Genomic DNA, 24,385 nt, shown 5'->3' with positions numbered 1-24,385 from the left:
ATGTGTGTTTGGAGACCTGAGGCAGACACCATCTATCTCCCTCTATTGTTTTCCATCATCATCATCGTAGTCATCATCATCATCATCATCGTCATCGTCATCGTCATCGTCATCAGTCTCATCACCACCACCACCAGTGTCTACCACTGAACTCAGCTGCATTTCTTTGAGAGTGACTGGCAAGGCTGGCTGCCTGGATGAGCTCATCTCTACTCACCAGCCCTGGGGTTTTATCTGGTGCATCTTCAAACTAGAGTCCTCATTCTTATGCAGCAAGCACTGTCCCAACCGAACCATCCCACAGCACTCAATATGACACAAAAATAATCAGTTATTTTACCGTTTTAAGTCTCAATTAAAAAAAAATCACTCTCTCTCACACACATAGCATTTCTTCATGTGAGTGTTACTTTCATTTACTTATTTTTTGTGGGTTTCTTGCGTGCAAAACAAGAACTTTCTGTGCAATGTAGGCTAGATTGGAATTTGCTGTATAGTCCAGTTTGCCACACTATAGGAGAAAGAAAGGAAGGAAGGGAGGAAGGGAGGAAGGGAGGATAGGAAAGAAGGAGGGAGAGGGGAAGGAAGGAAAGAAGGGTAGAAGGAAGGAAGGAAAGAAGAATGGAAGGAAGGAAGGAAGGAAGGAAGGAAGGAAGGAAGGAAGGAAGGAAGGCAAACAAGCAAGCAGGCAAGCAAGCATTTCTCATGAAGCCTATCCTACCCTCCCCACCCTACCCCCCAAAAATACCAAAGAAAGAAAGAAACAAACAAACAAACCAAAAAGACCCCTACATGCATTCTTTCTCTGAGCCCTACACGCGTTCTTTCTCTGAGCACCATTGTTTTCTGTCTTTGATAAACTACACTCTATTTCATCCTTTCTGGTTCTTTTCTGCTTCCAGCCTAAGGATCTGGTTTTACCTGAGTTGAATGCAACATAACGACTACCATGAAGGGAACAGAAAATGGTGAGGTAAATTTTCTCACTAAGAAAAACAATAGAAATGTGTGCAACAAAAAATGTATTGGGATCTAATAAGGAAAAGTCATGTTGGGGAATTATAAAACACTTATAATAATAAGATGTTATTCATAATAAAATACAAAACTCTTAAGGATTCTAAAAATATGAAAATAAAGCCAAAAATAAAGCCAATTGTTAGAAGTACTTAAACTATTTCATATTAATTAATTGTTAATCTTCTTCATAAACAGGATAAGTATATGTTCCTCTTCTATTCCCTTACTTGCTCATTGTATGCTTTGCCCCTCTGTGTGCACATGTGTGTACATGTGTGCACACGCGTGTGCATGTGTGTGTGCCTGAGCATACATATACACCTTTGCACACAGTATCACATTGCACATATGGTACATTTTGAAACTATTTAGTTAATAGTTGTACATTTAAGATAATGTCATAGCACTAATAAAAATTTAGTTCCATTTTTGAAGGAAAAAAAACTGGACTAGCATCTGATATCAGAGATAAAATAAATGGAGGAGTAAGATAAGAAAGAGTCTTCAGAGAGTTTCTAATGATAATATAAGACACACCAACAATGGTTAGCAGCCTGTAAAATCACTGGTGATGCTTAGCAGATCAGTGTACTATTATGGGACATTCAAAAGATGTGACTCTGGAATAGGACGTCCCAAAGAAACACACTGGTAAAGCAATTCATATGAATTAAGAGGGTAAAGAACTGAGTTCTGTCCTTGGTGCACAGGTGCATTTCAGAGCACACCACAGTAGCAGTTGCGTTCTTAGGGGATAGGTAACATCCACTTAGAATCCTCTTTATTCTAACTGAACATAAATCTCTACCCATTGCCATGTGACTAGAGACACAGAAAATATTTTATAACAATTGTGAATTAAGAATGCAGCATATCTCCATATATACACATGCATATACCAATGTACATACACATTTTCAAATCTGGGGTAATTGGATTACATGAAAATTGTAAAGGAATTTATTTTCCTGTTAATAATTTTTAATTTTTATGTGAGTTATTCAGTTACCTATATATTATTTTACCTACCATCTATCAGCTAATTGTTTTCTGGGCTTGGTATTGTGTATGAGTTAACAATAATGAGTCTGAGACTTGCAATACAGATATGTCTTTGTGAACCCCAAGAAGCCTTCCTTTATATACTAGCTCCCTGTTGTATTACCCTTCCCAGTATTAGTGTTGACATTTTGAATGTTTGTCCTGAATGTATGTATGTGCACCATGTGCATGTCTGGTACTCTCAGTGGTTAGAAGAGGTGGTCAGACTCTCCTAAATTAAAGTTAAAGAGGTTTGTGAGCCACTAGGGGAATATTGGGAACCAAAATGTAATCCAGAGTAGCAAGTGCTGTTAATCACTGAGTCATCTCTCCAGACCTGGGTGCTAAATTTCCTTCCCTCCGTCATCTACTGCCTGGTTGATCCAGATACTCATGTGCAAGGCAAGTCGGCAAGTTGTTGTAAATTGGGTTTAGAATGGACAGATGAGGAAAATAAATGCCAATGTTTGAATTTAAAGTCACAAGAATGTCAGAGAGAATCTGTGTTAGTAGCTACCAGTATTGTAGACTGTCGAAAATATTCTGAGATTGTTGTACATATTTCTTCATCATTCCACTTGTTTTTCTGTGTACTTAAATCAGGCGATTTTCTTGATTCCGCATCGCTTTACCTTGTTTCATTTTTCTGTTCTGAGTTTTAAGTGAGTGTGTTCACAGTGGTCATGGTTTATTAAACATGCAATAGATAACAAACACTACTTAGTTTAAAGTTTGAGTCCTTTCATTAATCTAGAGAAAAATCCACCAAAGTCTTGAGCTGAGAGTAAATACACATTTTTAGCAGATATTTGTTTTTAAGGGAAAACAATGTTTATACAGCTAACTGGGTTACTGAGTGTGAAAATAAGATAAGATGGAAATGCATTCAAAGTCTCTTCTTTGGAGCACTACAGGGTCCTGAGTTAGGATGCATGCAGTACAAGGGCAATTCTCCTTTTAATGAGAACATGGCATACCCGCTGCTAACTCAGGTAGCTCTCCTGAATGAATGATGTATCCAGAAATATCGGAAAACATTTGGTTTAAATCTTAAAAGTCCACAGGTCCCTGTTGCCTCAAGTTGTGATGGCTATCCCCCTACACCCTCCCTATATACTGTTTCTTGGTTAATGTTAAGGGTTTTTTTAGTGTATGCAATTTTTTATTGAATTTTTTCATATGTTATAATTATGCTTTCCCTCTTCCTCAACTCCTTCAAGATCCTTTCCACAACGGTACCCACACTGGAAAGAGAGATTATTACACTTTATATCATGAGAGAGATTTATTTTAGTAAGACTCAAAAACTTAAAATATATCGATTAAACATTATTGTTCAGGGCTTATATAGTTATATTACAATGTGTTCCAGTTATGTCTGCTGTCATGAGCCTTTTGGATTCTCAATTTTAGTAATTGGAGACTATGGTTGAAGATAGCAATGAGCTGTCTACGCTGTTAATCTATAACTGAGGACAGGAGGCAACTCTGTAGTACTACGTAATTTTGTTTGGTGCATAGTGAAACATGCTAAATGTTCAGTTAAAAATAAAGTTGGACATCTGTCAGACAGTACATGAACAACTGAGCAGGCTATCTCAGTTTCCACATCAGTGAGTACCACTTTGTGTTCCAGTGTAACCTAACTGTGTGGAAGTCTCAGTAAATCTGATAAAAAACAACTACTTTCTTGAGTTCTATGAAGAATAGATCATGAGGTTCACAGTCATCCATCTGATCAAAAACATAAGTAGCTGTGCCACACCCCACAGATACACACACTTTGTTAGTAAGTAATTCATTGTTTCAGAATTAATTAGAATATTAGTTATGATTTTTCAATCTAGGTTCTCAAGACAATAATATTTATTAAGCCATTTGGTTCATTTTTGTTTGCCTACTAAAATTACTGACCTGCTAAGGTACTAAGAACTGAAAGAGATTCTCAAAGTCTCCTAAGTGCTTCTTTCTCATCCTTGTGAAAATAAGAGACATGTCCCTGTAAGCAGGATCAGTCATCACATCAGGCCCTAAGGAGATGTCTGTGTATACAACGCACTAGTGAACTTCCTACTTTAATCCTAAAAGTCATTTGGATGTTGTCTTTGTGCTCCTGTATTTTCCAGCCCTTGTTAGATTTATGGCCTGAAGTTTATAGTCACTTGGCATTGCTGTACTGGAATTCTCAGTCTTTATGTATTAGAACATCAGGTAAATGCTGGGGTAACAATGTCCTCATTGTGGTGCCACAATTAAGCTCCATTAGAAAGAGTCCAGAGTGGACTTGGCTTACATTGACTTTACTCTTACTTGAATAGTATTTTTATTCCTGTAATTTTCATTATATATGTGAAATAAATAAAACATTTCATCAAATGATATTTTCAATGTCTGAAACTCCTTAGCTAACTCATAATATATGGAAGCATACTAAGAATCTTGGATGATCTTCGATTGCTATACAATATGTTTACATAGCACTTTGATCACAACTGTGTTTGCTGACTCTCACACACTAGCACATTGCAAACAGTTGGGGCTATGAGCATGGCAGGAAAGCAATGGTAAACACAACAGAATATTTTGCAGAACTTTATGGTAAACTGCCTCATGACTATCATGCTACTTAAAACTACTTTTTAATTTCTTATTTTGATGAACTGAATGTTGTTTCCTTTTTTTTTAACACAGAATAACTATATCATTTAAACAACTAATAAACAATACATTAAAATAATTTCGTTGTTTAGGTAATTGTGCTTAGCTGATTATCTTACACTTTTATTATTATTTTTTTTACTAAGTATTTTCTTCATTTACATTTCCAATGCTATCCCAAAAGTCCCCCATACCCTTCCCCCCCACTCCCCTACCCACCCATTCCCAATGAATGTTGTTTCCTTTGTCCCTTTTTGAAGATAACTCAAGTAAAGATTCCCATGTTTATCCATGATATATAATTTGCAAAAATAGTTGATCATGATAAGATTTAAATAAAGCAAGCATCAATATAATAATAGCCATAGCAAAATGAAATAGATTAATTGCATAAAATAAATAATAAATAGGAAGGGTTCTCTTAAGATATTTTCTCTATTGGAAAAATAAAGTTAAACTTTAAAATTCATGTGTGTGTATGCATGTATGCACATGTGTGTGTGCTTATGTGTGTATTAAAGAGAGAGAATTACAAAACTGCTGATTATAGTTCATGTCACACCTATGTCTTTAATATCCTTAAAACATCTTGTACCGCTGGTGCCACTCAGTTTGGGGCATTACGTTTTTGCCTTTTGGCTTCATCACAGTGACTGAGATATTCAAGACAATTTTAAGCTTTATATTAAATTTTTCAAACGATGTCTAAGAACTAAAAACCCCTGCTATAATTGCCATAGTTTTAGAGTTGTCTATAAAAGGAATAAAAGTTGTTTTGTTTCACTTTTTACTTGGCCAAAGTAACCCATGTTTCTTGTTTTCAGAACACTGCTTTTATCAACATATCATGGGCCTTGGCGTGGCCACTTTATTTTCTCAGACAAAGTTGCCTTATCTTATGGGTTCTGTGTCTGAAGGTAAGGTAAAAGGTAAGGCCATACTTCTGACTCTATTCACACTGCTTGATTTTCTACACATTTTGTAAGATTTGAGTTCCCTGTGATTTATTAACTGCTCATTGTCACTTTAACCTCCCCCTGATTTCACTTCACACCTGTGCCTCCATCTTAAGTCCCTGGATTTGTTTATTCATAGTGAGAGCTCTTAAATCTTAGAAGTTTTGACTACCTTAACTATTTACTAGGCAAATTTTACTGCAGTAAGTTATAGCTAATTTTTTTTATTTATTATTTAAAACAAACTGTTGCAAATGAATGGGTCATTCTTTGTAATGAGGAACAGAGAAAAAAACAGATTCCTGCATTTAAATTTGATCTTATGTCACCAAGTTAAAAGATCTAGTAATCAAAAGGCTTTCTTCTTCTTGACCAAATTACAACTACTTATATGGTTTATGAAAAAAAAATTTGCAAATGTAAAAGTTACCTTAGCCTAGCTAAACGCAATCTTAGCCTAGGGATAATCTTAGAAGAAAAAACAGAGTAACTGCTGTGCCTTTAAAAAGTGAAAACAACAGAATATACAGTGCTGATTTTTCTATATATGACATTAATTTGCAAATAATAGGAAATTTCTAAAGCTATATAGTCAAAATATTTTTCACACACACACACACACACACACACACACACACACACGCAGTCCTTTTCCCTCACCCAATGTGTGTGTGTGTGTGTGTGTGTGTGTGTGTGTGTGTGTGTGTTGGTGGTCATTCTCCTCAGCTTCTTTCAGCCTTTCCCCAATTCAACCACAGGAGTCAGCAGCTTCTGCCTATTGGTTGGGTGCAAATATATGCATCTGACTCTTTCATCTGCTTGTAGAGTCTTTCAGAGGACAGTCATGCTAGGTTCCTTTTTGTGAGTGCTCCATAAACTCAGTAATACTGTCAGGTCTTGAGGCCTCCCCTGGAGCAGGATCCCACTTTGGGACTGTTGCTGGACCTCAGACTCCTCTCCATTTTCATCACTGCAGTTCCTTCAGACAGGAACAATTATGGGTGAGAGTTTTCACTGTGGGATGGCAACCCCCTCCCTTATTTGATGCCCTGACTTCCTGTTGGAGGTGGGCTCTATAAGTTCCCTCTCCCTATTGTTGGGCATTTCATCTAAGATCCCTCCCTTAGAGGGATTACAAACTGGTATAACTACTGTGGAAATCAGTCTGGATGCTTGTCAGAGTATTGGAAATAGATTTAAGTGAAGACCCAGCAATATCACTCTTGGGAATATACCCAAAAGTTGTCCCACCATGCCACCGGGGCATGTGTTCCACTATGTTTCTAGCACCTTACTTGTGATAGTCAGAAGCTGGAAACAAATCAGATATCCCATGACAGAAGAATGGATACAGAAAATGCAGTTCATTTACACAATAGAATACTACTCTGTTATTAAGAATGAGGACAATCTGGGTTTTGTAGGCAAATGAATGGAACAAGAAAAATATCATCTTGAGTGAGGTAACTCAGACCCAAAAAGACATGCGTGGATATAGTCACTAATAAGTGGATATTAGTCCCTCAAAAAAGTACACAATACCCAAGATACAGTCCACAGAACTCAAAAAAAGTCAACAATCTGAAGGGCTCCAGTGAGGGCACCTCAGTCCCTCTTGGGCTAGAAAAGAAAGTGGGGATGGAGGGAGAGAGGGAGGAAGGGATCTGAGAGGGAAAGTGGGCAAGGGTGGGGAGTGGGAGAGGGGAACCTGATCTATTATTGGGTGAGGGAAAAGGACTGAAGCCCTGAGGGCCAGCAGATAGAATGAAAACAGGCAACCTCAATAGGTAGAAGGTTGGGGGTACCCTCCAATTTTTAACTTTCCCAAGTCTGAGACTCAGAAAGGGAAAGTCTTCCATGTGTTAAAAACTCAGCATTTCCATACATAAGAACCATCAGCTTGATATTTAGAGAACTATCTTCATATTTGAACTTAATAAAATAACATCTTATTCTCTATGATTTACAAATCTAGAACATTATAACCCCTTTGTGTCATAAATTCCTTGTTTCAAATGATCAATAAAGTCTTACAGCAAAGACTTAGGTATCATTTGTTTTCTGGGCTTTTGGGAGTGATTATATATAGAAAAAATTGCATGTGATATGTGCAGAGATCATGTGATAAGTATGCTGAAAGTCATATGGGCCTCTATTTCAATACTACAGCCCAAAGAAAACGTGTTAGCCAGGTTTCTCCAGAGAAATAATTGGGTGGTTATTTGATTATGTACTAAAAGAAAGAGAGAGAATGCAGGACCATTCACAAGACTGTAGAAACTGATAAGAATCTCTATACTTTCAGTTGCTAAATAGACACTCTGCTGACAATGAAAACCATTTTAAGCCAGCAACTCACATCCAGAAGAGATGTGTAAACTAGTCCTAGTCTGATGGCTTGTGATCAAAAAGGCAAATATGGTTCAGCTTTTAATATGTGCATGTCCTAGGCCCAAGATCAGATGGTTCAGTACAAGTTCAAGGGTGAAAGAAAAAGAAACTTATATGTATACTTATTTCAGCCCAAGCGTTTCTGGCAAAAGGAAATTCCCTGCTACTCATGCTCTCCCTAACCATTTGTTCTCTTTGGGTCTTCACCTAGATTTGGGAGGCCAATATGTTTTACCTAGTCTACCAATTCAAGCATCAGTTTTATCTACAAGAACCCTCATAGACACATGCAGAGGAATGTTTGACCAAATGTCTAGGAATTTGGTAGTTCAGTCAAAACACAATCAGAGAACACATATTCTTCTTTTGGCTGTACAGTGCCTATTTCCTGATATTGTGTAACTCTTACTGTTACAGACAAGTATGCCTGCTTAATTGATGTGTGCTGAAGGGTTACAGATATCAGAGAATCACTATTAACATTTTCTGATCATGTGTCTTTTCTCTGGGCTGGAACCTTACATTAATTAAACAGTAACATAGCAACAAGTACTATTTACTTTTCAATAGAATACGTCTGTATTTTACTAAAAGACTATGTGGGAATAAAACATGAAAATTTCAATGGAGGAAAGGCTCAAGGAATGAGCTGTGAGGTATATTCTTGATATTCTTGCCAACCTCACACGGTCACCACTGTGTGGGGGAGTATATGACTTTCTCAACACAAGGTTGACCAGACATTTTCTTACTAAAACTTAAACGAAATGGGGAGTTATAAAATACACTTGCACAGTTTCTGACTTTTATTGCAGATGAAGTCATGGTCAGGATGTCAATGGTTTGAAATACAGCAGTACGATTGTTTCTCTTTTCATAGGGAGCTGGAGTGTGGTATAAAGAGTACTTCATAAAGGCACCAGAGAGCACTATAAAGAAGAATAAGCTCTTTGACTATGTTACAACATAAGGTGATAACTTTAGGTTAGTCCTAAATAATAGAGAACCATAAAAAGTAATTAGGATTGAGCATGTAATCTAGAGAAAAGGGCAAAAGCACCTTTTTTTTCCAAAAAGTGTGTAAACCTGAAAGGTATTTGGCTAAAGTAGAAAGTCAATTATTTTACATTTTAAAAAGTATTTTTTTTTTTTAAAGCAGAGTATCTTGTATTTTTCTGGTACAGAATTGTGCCACCTTATTCATGTCCTCTTCCTTTCTATTTCACCAGGGTGCCTGACTTTTAAAACGTTGCAATAATCTCTTCATGAAGCAAATGTTTTCTCAAAATTTTATCATAAGAATTTTCATGATACAGAAAAGACAAAGTGTGCATCATTCATAGACCTGTAGATGGATCCTATAATCAATTTTATATGTTAATTAACTTGTACTTATCTATTTTGTGTGAGCGTAAGGGTAGCCACTCATGTATTATGGTGGGCATGTTGGGTCAGAGGACAGTTTACAAGAATTCCTTCTTTCCTTCGATCCTCTGGATGACAAATGTCAAACTGAGGCAATAAGCCAACTGGTAAGCCATTCTGTACGAATCAGAAAATCACATTCCTATACATCCTTCCCAACAACTGTGATTAAAACAAAACCACCACCACCACCACCACCACCACCAACAACAACAACAAAAGTAGCAAGGATACATTCCACATACTTTAGCAGGCTACAAAACTTTTACTTTGCATTTTAATTTGTAGGTATATTGTATATTGTAATAAGAAGATTGTAATAATAACAAATACATATCTTCCTCCTCATCCAATTACTTGAAAATATATTTGTTCATATTTAGTAAAAGTAGTGCTCATTGGATTATGATCTCATCATATAGGATTGGTTATATTATTTTTGGTGTATGAGTATTTTATATGCCTGTATATATGTATAACATGTGCATGCCTGGTACCTATGACAATCAGAAGATGGCATCTGATTCACTGAAGAAGGAGGTAAGAATAGTATGGGCTACCATGTGAATGCTAGGAGCTGAACTAGCATTCAGTTCTCGGCAAGAACAGCATTTGTTCTGCTCTAAAGCCCCAAGATATGGGCTTAATTTTACTCTTTTTGGTGAAATAGTTTGATATCTATTGTCTTTTTCTTTGGTACATATTACATATGTGCTAAAGCTGTATGCATTTCTGTTAAGAAGGTAACATGTGACTACATGAATCCTTGGAGAATAGGAGTCAGTTAGAATGTACAGTGAGTCATACTAATTAATCATTTGTAAATGAATCACATATATTGAGTAGATGAAGCTCAATTTTATTATGTTTGAAAGAATGGAAAAGAGTAATAATTTTCCAGAGTTTTAATATTTATTCATAAGTATAATACTTTATTTTATTGATACATATTTCTACCAAAAGTTAGATAAGGAAAATGAAATTATGAAAATCTACTCTTACCAGAATAATTTTTGAAACTCTCATAATGAGTAGAAAAAACCCTAGAGTTCTATAACAAACCTTGACATCTTAACCTGCAGAAATTAAATGCTGAGTTGTTGAAGATAAGAATAATAGGACTTGCAGCTAAATATGACTATTTATTTTAAACTATGTGCTTTTAAAGTTAAATATATATGGGATTAAAATGTGTTGAATTTTCTCCTGAAAATCAATGGCTTTTAATCACCTTGCGTGGGGGGAATGAGAGCGTGCGTGCTTGTGTGCGTGTGTGTGTGTGTGTGTGTGCACGCGTGTGCATGTGTGTGCGTGTTTGTGAGTATGCAAGTATGTATCTGTGTGTCTGCGTGTATGTTCAATATGAATGTTTGTGTATGAGTGTGTGTATAAGTATGTGTACTAGTGATTGTACTTACATATATGCAACCTATAAAATGTTAAAAAGTAGACAGAATAAATGTAATTTCCATATGCCACTGAGGGAATTTTGAAGTTGGTAAGACAGCCTCACATCTAATGTCATCCAAAGACTAAGAAATTTGTTTAAAAAACTAAACAAATAATTTTACATTCCAGAATATAAAGTTTAAATCAGTCTTTTTAGATAGAGACAAATCTCTTTAAGATTTAGGTTTTGCCTGGATTCCCACTCAACATAAAACCTTCTGTAGAACGCATATGACTGTGAACATGCACCACTGCTGGCAAGTTATTTATTTTTCTCTCCACAATAAGCACCTTAAGTGATCTGCACCAATGTAGTAGCGATGTGTCCAAAACACTGAATGCAAAATGGGCAACCTGCTTGGCAAATTTAAGAAATATTCTAAAAACAGATATTAAGAAGAGAGTAGTTGTGCTATGTGAACATTGTGTAGACTAAGGACACTTCGAGGGTATTCCCACCAGAGCACACTACAGAAGGAGCAGTTCTAAATGGACTTTGTGTGGAATAGTAATGCCATTAACACTTGGCACTGCAGCTCCCAAATGGAAGTGCTTCTGCATAATGGTTTATTTTATTCTTTATAAAGATAAACACACTAGGTCACTGTTCAAAAAGGCTAACATGCTTCGAGAATAAAAGCCACTTTGAAATGTAAAAAAAGGAAAAAAAGAAGAAAAAGATCTCACTGTCCTTGGCATGGAACTACTATTTCAGCAAATTAAAAAGTAGGTCTTACTTTTTTACATTTTTTTTTCAAAATGTAAAAGTTGATTTTTATTTGTTTCAATGAATAAAGTCATACAAACCTTGGCAGTCAGTAACCAGAGTCTGTTCATATAACAGTTAAAATTTAGACATAATTGTAACATTGCTAACATCACAGAGTGAGTATAACCAAATGAAAGATTGCAGTTTTCTTGAAAATACTGATAGAGTTTCAACTCATTTCTTAAAATGAAAGTAAGTTTCTGAAAAAAAAAATGCCTTCTCATTCTCTCTCTCTCTCTCTCTCTCTCTCTCTCTCTCTCTCTTTCTCTCTCTCTCTCTCTCTCCCTCCCTCCCTCCCTCCTCTGTGTGTGCACTCACTCTAACACCTTGATGTTTGGGTATTTTTTGTTAACTCCTAAGCTATCTTTCAATTTTCCATCTAGTGCTTACTTTTTAAGACTTATAAGTAAACAAAAGGAGAATTTTTATTAATTGAAAATAGACATGATCAGAGGAAGACAAAGGCAGTGAACTGACAGGGGCTGTAATGCCCAGGGTTCAGTTATCTGCCCATCAGTCAGAGCTCGGCATCTTATCTCAGTCTCCTGTGGTACAGTGATTTGGATTACCGTTTATTATTTTCTTTTTATAATAGGATAAGAAGAGAACCATCACATATGGCTCTTTTAAAATCCCCTTATTTTTGATGCTTTCGTACTTGATCTCCTGTGTGTTTCCTGTGCTCAGTCCACTTCATCTTCATCATAGGGGCTGATCTTTCCAGCCAGACCCTATGTTTAAAACAGAAGTCTATTCTTATCTCCTTCTTTTCCCATACTTATCATAGACCCTAAAGTTCATTTACTTTGGCAATATCTATCTCTTATCCAAAAATTGCATAACCAGATACAAGTATCTAAAGCAAATATAGGCCTTATCATAGCTGCAGTTACCTTGCTACTCTCTTCAAATACCTCATTTTGGGAAGCCACAAAGATGATCAGGAGATCTGATTTACTATGAAACTACTCATGGTAGTAAGGCTCAATCAAACCACTTTTTAACCAATCATCAATTTAGATCCTAGTCTATAGTCTAGAAGACTCAAATTTTCCTCCAAACTCTCATTCTTGTATACCTTAATTCCATAATTCTTAGATCATTACAATATTTTCTTAGCTCCTTGGATGCTCCATGGCTTCCGATTTCCAGTGACACAGAACACACACTCAAAGGTGAAGGTGCTTCAGTAGGATTCTTCTGCTACACTGCTGGGAGATCTTGGTGATTTTTCTACCAGAAAGAAAAACATGTCAAGCTTCCACGGTGTTGGCTACTCTTCTCTCAGACCTTGTTGAAGTTGGGATGTTTTGTTTGTTGGGACATTCATGAAATGCTGTCGTATTGTCATTTTGTTAAACTCAGCTGTTGTTACAAATGGATTAAACGTGACAAAGGCCTGTGCTTCAGTTTAGCTGTAGAACTAGTCATTGAGAAGTGGGATAGAGAACATAGATGCTGTATTCGTGCTTTATCACTATTTTCAGACATTGGGAATCTTAGTAAAAATAATACTGGAAGAAGGAGCAGGAAGGGGAGCAGAAAAGAAAGAAAAGGAAGAATGAAAGGATGACAAACTAGTCTTGAGGAAGAGACAAACCACAAGTCTAAACTTACACAGTGCCAATTTCAGAGTTGGCACACAAATCCTATCTTTCCAAATAAAGACATAATTTATGAATAAGATCTAAATTGTTACCAAATTTAATCAATAAAAAATTATAGCCCAATTATCTAAGGAATTTTGATAGGAAGATTCAGGTATAATAGTACAAATCCAAAATACATACTTAATGGTTTAAAACATAAAAATATGTGCACACACTACACACACACACACACACACACACACACACACAAACAAAGGAATAAAAGAAGTTGATATGCCCACACAGTGTGTGTGTCTTGGTAGAGTGAAGAATTACTGTATTAAGAGAATATTGATACCAGATTAAGATAAATGGGTTGGAGATTACCAGAATTACATGTATGTGAGCCAAAAAGTGAAATTCTTTTGCCCCTCTCTGTCTCTGATTCACACACACACACACACACACACACACACACACACACACACACACACAAACACACACACACATACACACACACACATGAGAGTGGGTGAATATGAATTGCATTGAGATTTCACTCTGGAAAAGGGATTAAACCAGAGGGCTGCTGCTTGAGAGAAAAGTGTTGCGGCCATGCTTAGGCCTGCCTATAGAGACATGCATTCTCTCTAATGAGTACTGCAGGGAACAAGAGACCTCATAGTGGTCCTGGACCCTCCTAGGCAGGAGTGGAGGGACTGCACCTGATGCTCAGAAGTGGCACCTCATTATCCCAGATGTACAGAGAAGCTGGAGGGTGTTCAGAGGCAGGAGAAAAGAATGATTAAAATGCAGAAAAAGATGATTTGAGATGAAAGATCAAAGCATTAAATAAGCATAGCCTGGCTGAGCAACAAGTGATGGGCAAAAAAATTATCTGTAAATAATCAACGATATACACACTTTGCAGAAAACATAATGTTTAACTTGGTATTTAGAGAAGGACTTATAGAAAATAATTGTAATAAAGCACCCACAAAAAAAGCAACTCTGAAGTTAGGAAAAGAAAGATAAATAAATAGAAGTGATAAATTGGTTCTCGTGATAAGGAGAAACACAGTGCTGGAAGAAAGGTTATACCAGTCTGCTGGCATGAATAAAATAAAGCGACACACAACAACAACACTTGATATCAAGTATTCAGGAGGTAAATAAAATGAAAAGAAAAATAAAGGGATGTTAATATCACACTGAAAAATTCAAACTATTCCAAAGAAAAATTTTGCTTTACTCTCCATATTTTCTTCATGCAAAGTCTTTATTAATAACCTGAGCTGGTAAATTAGTGTACCATTTTGCAGAACAAATTTAAAAAAGTAAGCCCTTTTAATGTCACTCTCAGTGATTCTTTATGTGGGTCTATGGTGGGGTACTTTAAAGTAGTAATCTAAGAAGAATCTCATAAATAATCAGACAGGTGGGTAGATAAAGACCTTGCACTATTGCAGAAGGAACCAGAGCTCTCCCAGGCAGAGCCTCATTCACAACAACACATTTGCTACAATCACTCCAAAAGCCCTGTTTCCTCAGTGAATCACTCTGCATTGTCCATTCTGTGGGAAGAACCTGGACTGCCCACATAGATATTATTTTTCGATTATCATATTTGTGTCAATAGACATCCTTATTCACAGTAACACCCATAGTGATCTTTTATTAAAACCCAAAGTTCAATTTTCAATGTTGTCAAACACATACACAATAGAAACAGTGAACTGAAAAAATTATATTGATGTAGCTTACATTTTACTGTTATAGTTTACTTGTTGACAGACTTTTACTTTGGAGCTTTAAGAGCCAATGAAATTAACATATGTAGTGTACATGTTTACAACTTGTAAAATGTACACATACCTTTTATCTCTGGTGAGATGAATGTCCCTGGTTTCCAATCATACATTTATCAATTGACAGGAAATGGAGCTGAGAATACAGTAAGTTACTGAGAAACGAAAATCAAAGTAACAAGAAACAAAAACATCCCAGACCTAAATTTTCTGCCTGTTGGCAGTGATGTCTGCCCTCCTCATTCATTGTTACTAGATATATAAACCCAATAACGGTGCCAACATAAAATTAGCAAAGAACTGCTTATTTCACAAAACAACAGTCTTGCCATGACGTGATTGGGACTAAAACTTCAGAGTTATTAAAGGTAATAAAAGAGGAAAAAGTAATAAAACAATAGCAACTTATTTGCATAATTATCTACTATGTATAAATATTTGTTTTCAGAGGAAGACATTTTTCCCACTGAGTGATATACTACACATTATTAAAATACATATCTCATCAGAGTGGGTCAAAACAATGGAAAGTTCCAATTGATTGATGTGTTCGAAACAATCAGAAACTGTGAAGGTACAGCTGGGTGGAGCTGCACAGGAAAAGAAAGATAATCTGAAGGTGTTCCAGGAGGGTTTAACAAAACCTGAAGAGTAATGTGGAATAATAGAGGAAGCTCTGTCAAGTTTCCAACACCAAAAACCCAAGCATCAGTGCAAAAAGGCACTTGGCAGCAAGCAACTTCTCCAGTTCACCAAGGAGCAATCAGCAGAACAGAAGGTTCCAGTAGCAGGAGGAAATTCTTAGCAGAGGCAAACAGCATCTTGGAACTGGCAGAAAGGGAAATGGCATTTAAATGAAAGACAGGATAAAGGGACTGAGTCAGGCATTGGCCATTGGACAGCAGAAATTTGGAAGCTGAGGACTTCCCAAGTGTTGACCAATGGCAACAAGAAACACGGGATGGGTGTGGCATGTAGGAAGATGGAGGGTAAGTACACAAAGAAATATGAATTTCTATTTTTGAAGAGACGGAAATAACACAAGTATGAATGAAACATAGGTACCTCAACCATGGAGGGAAGTAAAACAAAGAACAAGCAAAAGACAAAGTGTTAACTGTGCGAACGCCCACATGAAAGCCACCAGCCACCCACTGTCTCTGTAGAAGCAAGGCCTAAAGTTCCAAAGTTGAACTGCCCAGGTCCCTGTTCCATTTGCAGCCCTTGGCAGGGGAAATCTGGAAAAGTTATCCATCTCCTCATGTCTGAGGTTTTTTTTTTTTTTTTTTTTTTTTTTTTCCACAAGTGAGAGGCAGAACATTGTACTACTTGCCACCAATTAAGTCAGGAGAATTAAGATTTTTAAAACAAAGAGCTCAGTGACTGTCTGTTAGTGAAGCATGAGATACAAGGTCAATTTCCAATGTCATAAGAAGACTTATGATACTGGAAAGAGTGACTTGGGGCTTAGAAGAAAAAAGAAGTTAAAAAAAATAGTATTTTCTTTAAAAAACTGAAGTATCCAAAAAAAAAGAAAGAAAGAAAAGAAAAAATAAAAAGAAAGTGAGACTTAAAGGCTGCACTTATTAAAAATCAGAGATGGTACTTAAAATGCATTAGATCCAAGAGAGTTTACTATGAAAAAAAAATGTGAATTCATGGAAAATGGGCAAAGAAGTCACTTATTCCTGAAAGACCCAATTCAAAAACCCATCTTCAAAAATCATTCAAAGAGGCCCCCTTCTTCTCATTCCCAGAACTGCCTTTAAACAGCCAAATATTTCAGCCCTGATTCAAATAAATAACCAAGCATTTCATGTCTGAATGCCATTCAAAAGCACCAAAGAGAATCCTTCTAACCTTCCAATAGAGCCATGCCATCACTCATAGATAGTTACTTTGTAAATATAACAGTTAATAATGACACTAATAGCTAAACGCTGTGGTGTCTACTATAAGATAAACCCTACACATCACATTTCAGACTCTGAAGGATAAATATTCTCTTTAATCTCCATTAGCTTGTGCTAAAACTGATGCAAAAAAAAAAAAAAAAAAAGCCACAAGCCACTGTAGAGCACAGGCTTGAATGGAAGACTGTTTGAGGAAAAGTCTGTGCTTTTAGCAGTGGTAATTTCTTCAGGAAATGGTGTGTGCTGAGCCTCTACATCCTTTTGTCAAGTGCCCACCTATTATCCAGGATTTAAGCCAGTCATTTCAGCTAGTCATTTATTTTTAGCTGACATTTCCATTTATGCCTGTGTGTGTCATCCTATATGTGTGTCTAAAATCTTGTAAAACTTGAGAAACCACATTCCTTGATCAGTAAGTGGCTAGACAGAAATTGAGAAAAAAAAATTACCTTAATTCTCTTCTCTGGTGATCAAGCTATGGCTTCACCCATGCAAGGCAAGCAGTCTAGCACTGATAGAATACCTGCCTCTAGATCAACAAATCTTAATTTATTTTTGAAAAATAAAGTGATGTTTCCTTATTCATTTCCAGTTCTCACGGTCTGCGCTTCCCCTTAAGCTGCATTTGATTTTCCTATTTAATGACACATGGATCTTTTCATACGACACAACACTGACTTCTCAAGGAGATCCAGTTTCTTCATCTATGGCTAAGAAGAAGAAAGTGACTGGATACAATACAGAAGGGGAGCTTCTAGTGCACTTTCTTAGAGACTAAATACCAGTCCCCAGGATAGTTGTGTAATTCATAATACCTGCTCTCTATTACCTTAGGAACTTTTCAGGGCATTTTTTTTTTGGCATTGTATAATTTCAACTTTAAATATTGACTTTAAAACAAAACTTATATAAGATTCAATTCCATTGTATTTATAGCTGGGGAGTAATATGACCTTTCACTCAAAGAGATAATATACCCAGTGAAATCAAACATGTTCAAGAACAGCTAAAGTTGAGGCAGCGTGTAAGTGCTACACAAGACACATAAGCATAAATAAAATAATGGTAATAAGTTTCCCCACTTATGAAGAAGGGAGCATATGAATAAAATCAAGGGTAATTTCCTACTAGAGATGTCATTTTAGCTTGAGTGTGAGACTACATAATATTTCAAAAGACATATGAGATAGAACAAGAAAAACGGGATGATGTAATGGTTTCATAAGGCAAAGATAAGCATGAACAGAGGGCACGGTTATATCTCAGCCCAGCCATGACAAGGCAAGGCATTTACACTGGATTCTGCCATCATCAGTGTAGGAGCCAATAATGGCAGTGTTGTTCAAATGAGGAAGACAACTTATTAGGCAATTCCTTAAGGATATTGGAAATCATGAACTACCTACCATCTCTTCACCAAAGCCACCGTGATTTCTCATGCTTCACTAACAGATAAGCACTGAACTCTTTGTTTTAAAATCTCAATTCTTCTGACTTAATTTGTGGTAAATAGAACAACTAGGATTAGCCAACACAAAAGATTATCACATGATCAGGTTAATTGCTTTCACAGAAGTACCTTCCACGGTTGTTCAGTAACAAAATATTTTGCATCCCACAAATACATATTTAATATGCATGTAAATATGTACATAACAGTTCAGTATCATTTTTAGTTTTGTTTAAATTGTATAATTTTTGAGAGATTCTAGTCCCATGGAATGAAGCATTCCCAATGAAGACAATAGTTCTGAAATCCACTATACCAAATCAGACAGATCTTCTGATAAATCATGAAAAAGAATATGAAATAGCAGACTGTTAACATAGAATATACAAAAATTAGCAAATAATTATAATACTGGAAGTATTGAAGGAAATGAGGGAAATAAAAAAATCTTGCAGAATTTACAGAGAATACAGAGCAAATGAAAGTGGTAAAAATAACAGCTAATATGTAGTGTGACTTACAAGGAAGCAGGCGTTATTTTGAAATGTGAACATACTTTGACTCATTTAATACCCCTGGGGTCCTGGTTGTCCAATACTGTTATTTCTGTCATTTTTCTAATGTTGAAATGCAGGCATAGGTGTTCAATGTTGTAAGCTCATAAGTTCCAGATGGATAGGAACTGGGGCTGGAGACCCATAGCACCTGTCTTAGTTTGTACTAGAGATGACTGACAGGTCTCTATCATTCAGATTACTAGCTATAGAAATAAAGACATCAAAAGGTCACTAAAACAAACAAACAATCAAACAAAATAAATAAATAAAACTCTAGTTCATTCTTGTCATTTTGCTTTTGACATCCTTGGAGGACATAAAATTAAATGAGCAACAATGAGCTGGGTGTTTTGTTCAGGAAGTTGTTCTGAGCTCTGTCCTATACAGCAGGCCATACCAAGGCTCTGAGTGGTGGTGTCAGTTCTGGGATAAGTGTATAGAGTTTAAATTGTTTTTTGCAAAATATAGATGAAATAATATCTGAAAACCATTACAGATAGATTGTCCTTAGAAAATATTGACTGGTAAAGGCTGCTTCTAAAGCAGCATGTATTTCATAAGAAACATGTGAATCCCAACCTGCCTGACGATTCCAAAGCAGAATGAGATCAGGTCCCAAGCCCAGGGTTTTGTAACAACTGCATAGATAGGCCATGAGTAAAAAGTTAAAATAAGCTGAAAGTTTGTGTCTCACATGCCTGAGCCAAAGGCTGTGGCTGGCTGGATGAAGTGAAGCCAAGAGTCCCTAGAAATATGGAGAATTATCAAAATGTAGAAGTGCGATAGTAGAAACACAAAGCATTTTAGCAGGAATAAGAGATGACAAAGATAGTACAGGTGGATGAATTATTATAAATTGTCTTCTTTCAACATAATTTACTATAAAGCTGTCATACTTATTGACTATCCATAGATTTGTGCATTTGTGAGAATGTGATTTAAGTTCACTTTTAAGTTCACTTGGATCATTTTTGTATAATAAAATTACCATCAAGAAGTACTAAAAACAGTCAAGGCCTCACTTGTAGATATGAAATCAAAACACAACTATGAATAAGAAGAAAGGGTGTGTTTTCCTATCATTTTAGCAGAGTTTTTAAAAGTTTATCTAAATTTTGGGGGGTTATTATTCCAGGAAGGATGGAATTTCCCTCTACAGGAAAATATCCACAACTGAAAGATATAATGCAATAAATAAGTACATAATTTCAAAGAAAAATAAAAGTGAACACCTGCTTCCTGGCAGGATTATGATGAGCACACTGGGAAATACATCTTTTGTTTCTATTATTAAAGGTGATCACACCAAGAAAGAATGATATCGTACAGAAGTGCTATTGTTTTTTGTTCATGCCCAGATGAGAAATTAAAAGCATCAGCCTTTCAGATAAATTTATACCTCCCACAGACAAAGAGCTACAGAGAACAGACTGAGGCTACACTCTGCTAGATTAAATGTGTTGTTTGTTTGTTTGTTTGTTTGTTTGTTTGTTTGGATGAGGCCATTTATTTGGAAGTAAAGGACAGCTATATTTAAATACTTTGCAAGTGTTCTGTATAGTTTTTACCACAGTCAACAGTAATAAGAGATCAACCAAAATGTAGTGCATTGGAAAACAAAGTGAACAAAACGAAAGTACAAGAACCCTACCTCTGCGATCATACAAACTCTGCACATTACTTCATTGTGGGAGAGGGGGTGGATTAGTGCAGTTGACCATCAGTTTCTATACAACTTCATCCTTTCTCCAGGGTACCCAGAAAAACATTCTATAATCAATACAGAATAACAAATGATATGTCATTTCAAACCAGCCTGTCACTAGTTTAAGTTTCTTAAATGAAGAAATTTCTATAAAATGAATAGGAAATAGCAATATAAATGAGAGTATACTCACATATGACAGAAAATAAAAGATAAGTTCACACTTGCTCATTTTGTAGAAGAATCTGCCCGAATGTCCTAAGTCATCCAGAGCATCATGAAGGACACTTAAGACACTTCTCTGCTGATAGAAACAGCCAACACTTACAAGTTGGAAGTCTAACCTTTGTGAATCAGTTCCAGTGTCTGAGGGGAAGCCAGACTTGTGCCTGATACAGTGGGCAGCACAAACTAGAAATCAGACAATGTCAAAGGCCAAGTGTACAACGGGAAAAGATGACTGTAATCCAGCTTTACTTTCCTGCTATTTAGTATAATTGAAAAATTATATTTTATCTGATACAATAGATCCTGATTCTTTCACACCATAATTTTCTTCCCTTATTTATTTAACTCTCAAATAATATCATCACTTCCTTCTATCTATAATATAACCCATTAAACCTATAACGTATAGTGGTATCTTATATATAAGTTATAGTATACATAATCATTTTTAAACACATGGAATCTTATATACTATACAGTATATATAACCATATGTTCTATAAAAATGTACATAGAGTTACATTAATTAGAAAACTACATATAATCAACAAATCATGTACATTTAATTGTACTCAATTTTGTTGTGATTGATCATAGCTAAATACAATTCATGAATGTAACATATGAAAGTTAATTTATGCTTCTGGAAGGTATCACTGACATGTGGGCCTTAGTTCAACCTCACCTAGCTTCAAATTTCATCATCTCCTACAAAACACACCGCCTTTCTAAGGTACATGTTGGTATCACCAAGGAGGAAAATGTTCGCCCTTTCTAGAAGTAATGAGACTTCAGTTGAAATTTCTACCATGTGACTTCCTAATATGCACCTCTTAGCACACTGTAGTCAGTGTGTCATAGCTGTGGATCCAAAACTACTCAAGCCGGGGGCTATTCTGCTTTGAATTCTCAGCACTGATCTTAATATAGACAAGTTATCCATTCATGTTTAAGGAAGGAAGGAAGGGAGGGAGTAGGAAGGAAGAATAGAGGGTGTTGAAAGGGAAGCAGCAGAAAGTCACATCATCACACCCCCAAGCCTCTGTGGAATTACAGAATTGGAGTAGACAGTTTCTAGGGATGCTTTTTAAAAAATTATTAAATAAGCAATTGCATTAATCAATTTAGGTGATTTTATAATCATTATTTCTTAACTATAATATTTCCTAATATGTATGCTGAGACGGACAGATTACTAGGCCTACATTCCAGTCATTTCCAGAGTTAGAACTTTAAAAAATGAACAAGAAAAATGAAAGCCCCCCGTACTCATTCTGACAAAGTTTAACAAAACATGCATTGTTGGAGGAGCTCCAAGAGTTGGGTGTACAGTTCATAAAATAACTTCTGGGGCTCTGTCTTCTGAGGACTAAGTAATTGCCTGTGGCTTTCACAGTTTTGATTCTTTGACTCCTTTGAGCATCTTTGTCTACAGTAAAAAACTGGTCCATGAGAAAGAAAGCAAAATTGCATCATTATAATTATAAGGTATAAAAGCTTACTCATATGTAAGATACCAGTTGATTCTTTGGAAAAAAATTCAATTAAAACTATACTGCTCCCTAAGAGACTTGAGTTCTGTAGGTCTAAGACTTCTTGACTGTATCTTATCAAAACTAGAAGAAGAAAAAAAGAAATCTGAAGAATCCATATCATTTTTATATTTAAAAAAACGTACTTCACTGATGTTATTGGCGCTGCACACACTTATTTTGACCTCTCACACTCTCTGTGAATTTCTTTCATCTGTAATCATAAAATGACTAGAATTAACTTCTCTATGAAGTGTTAAAGGGAGTGAGGATGATACTGGAAATGAATCTCTGCTTTAAGACACATGCTTCTTAGAAATACTAAAATTCCATACATAGTAGTTTAAAGTTGAAGTGGTTTAGTACACAGCACTTAGGTGTGTGTCAATATCAAAGGTCAGGGTATATGTATCCAGATTGGCATTTTGAAAGAGGAGGGGAGGATTTAGTTGATTCTTAAAAGGTAGGATGCCAACATCTAAAGATGGAGAAAATGGAACAAATTCCATTCATAACTGGTACTGTGAGCACTGTTGGACCAAAGATTTTATTATAAGAACAAATTTGGCATTATTTTGCAAATTAAATAAAGGCTAGAGTCATTGGCTACTATTTCTTATCCAATGGTGTGCCAATGATGTCAGAGCAAGGAAAGGAGCCATCGGGGCAATGAAGCAAACACAGGATTCCTCAAGTCAGACCTACATGCTAGCTGTATATCTCACACCTTCCCTCTCTGTTTTTAATCCTGGGCTATAGATATGCAACAAGAAATGTTACCTTGATCAATATCAATCTTTGCTTAATGACTCTGAAACTACCCAATAATCCCAAAATTAGTCTGGCAGGTCCCCTGAAAAATATGTGATGTTCTCCTTTGAACACAAATCCCCCTTCTGAATATTTCTCATTTCCTAAAACACCTTTGGAAAGACAGTTCATCAAATTTCCACTGACTAGTACACTAAAGGATATATGAAATACCACAAAAAAAGAGCAAAATTATTTTTTGAAGAAAATACAGAAAGGACTCTGAAAAGTCATAAGGTATCACATTTTTATCTGCTCACTTAAAATTACATATAATACATATAAGTATGTGTTTGCATATACATACATAGTTTAAATGAAATTTTCCTATCTAATCTAACAATTCTCCTTCCTTTAGCCACAGACTGTCTAAAACTGTAAACCTGGACACAAAGTTTGAGAAGTCCACTTTAGGGATTTTGGTCAGGATTGTACAAAAGACTCCAAAACATTACAGGCTTTTGTTATAGTGCCTGTTTACTTCCCAGATGTTGAAGGTAAGTCCCTGCTGCTAAAGTCATTTTGGACTTTGGTCCCTGTTCTAAAGGATCTGACCTAGGGTCCAGATCACCAGAACTGAACCTGACCTAAACACCTTTTCCCGAGAGCTAACATTTACAGACTCGGGAGGCGCCAGCCATAAAGGATTTTAAGAAAGGGAAGTACACATAGTCTTTCCCAGCTATGATGTCTATGAATCACGAGAATGAGTGGCACAGCATGGTAACTCCAAGGGTGCATTATTGTGGGATGTACATAGAAACAAGAAAAAACAGGCAGTAAGTTTTAGAGAAAGCATGGAGGGGCATGGAAAGGGTTGGAGGAGGGAAGAGAAGAGTAAACTAAACAGTCTTCGAACTGACTTCTTCAGTATTTTGGCTTATTCTCTATTTTTCATGTAGCTCAGATTAGGCCAAAAATAGCTTTGTTAACAAGGCTGGGCTTTAAACATCCCGGTCCTATTCCTCTACTGCACTCATCTCTCATACATCAGACACCAATAGTAAGCCATGGGTTCTTCCCTAGAGTCTCCACAACAACCTTCCTGGGTTGGATTAATTTTCTTGAACCATGCATACAACTT

General features: G+C 36.1%; 1 protein-coding gene across 2 annotated transcripts in view; it reads right to left on the bottom strand.

Moving 5' to 3' along the window:
- Sema3d (sema domain, immunoglobulin domain (Ig), short basic domain, secreted, (semaphorin) 3D) overlaps nt 1-24,385 on the bottom strand; it is a 205,793-nt gene that overhangs the window by 167,207 nt on the left and 14,201 nt on the right. Inside the window, exon 2 of one of the 2 annotated variants that reach the window (XM_030254046.1) lies at nt 20,678-20,796. The exons of the other annotated variant lie outside the window; for it this stretch is intronic. The gene's annotated coding sequence lies outside the window, so the exon portion shown is untranslated. The remainder of the gene's footprint in view (nt 1-20,677; nt 20,797-24,385) is intronic. 2 annotated transcript variants of the gene reach the window in all.

The sequence above is a fragment of the Mus musculus genome, chromosome 5 (genome assembly GCF_000001635.26).
Source record: "Mus musculus strain C57BL/6J chromosome 5, GRCm38.p6 C57BL/6J".
NCBI lineage: Eukaryota > Metazoa > Chordata > Mammalia > Rodentia > Muridae > Mus > Mus musculus.
Note: the sequence above shows the minus strand (reverse complement) of the source record. Positions and strands in the feature narration are given on the sequence as shown.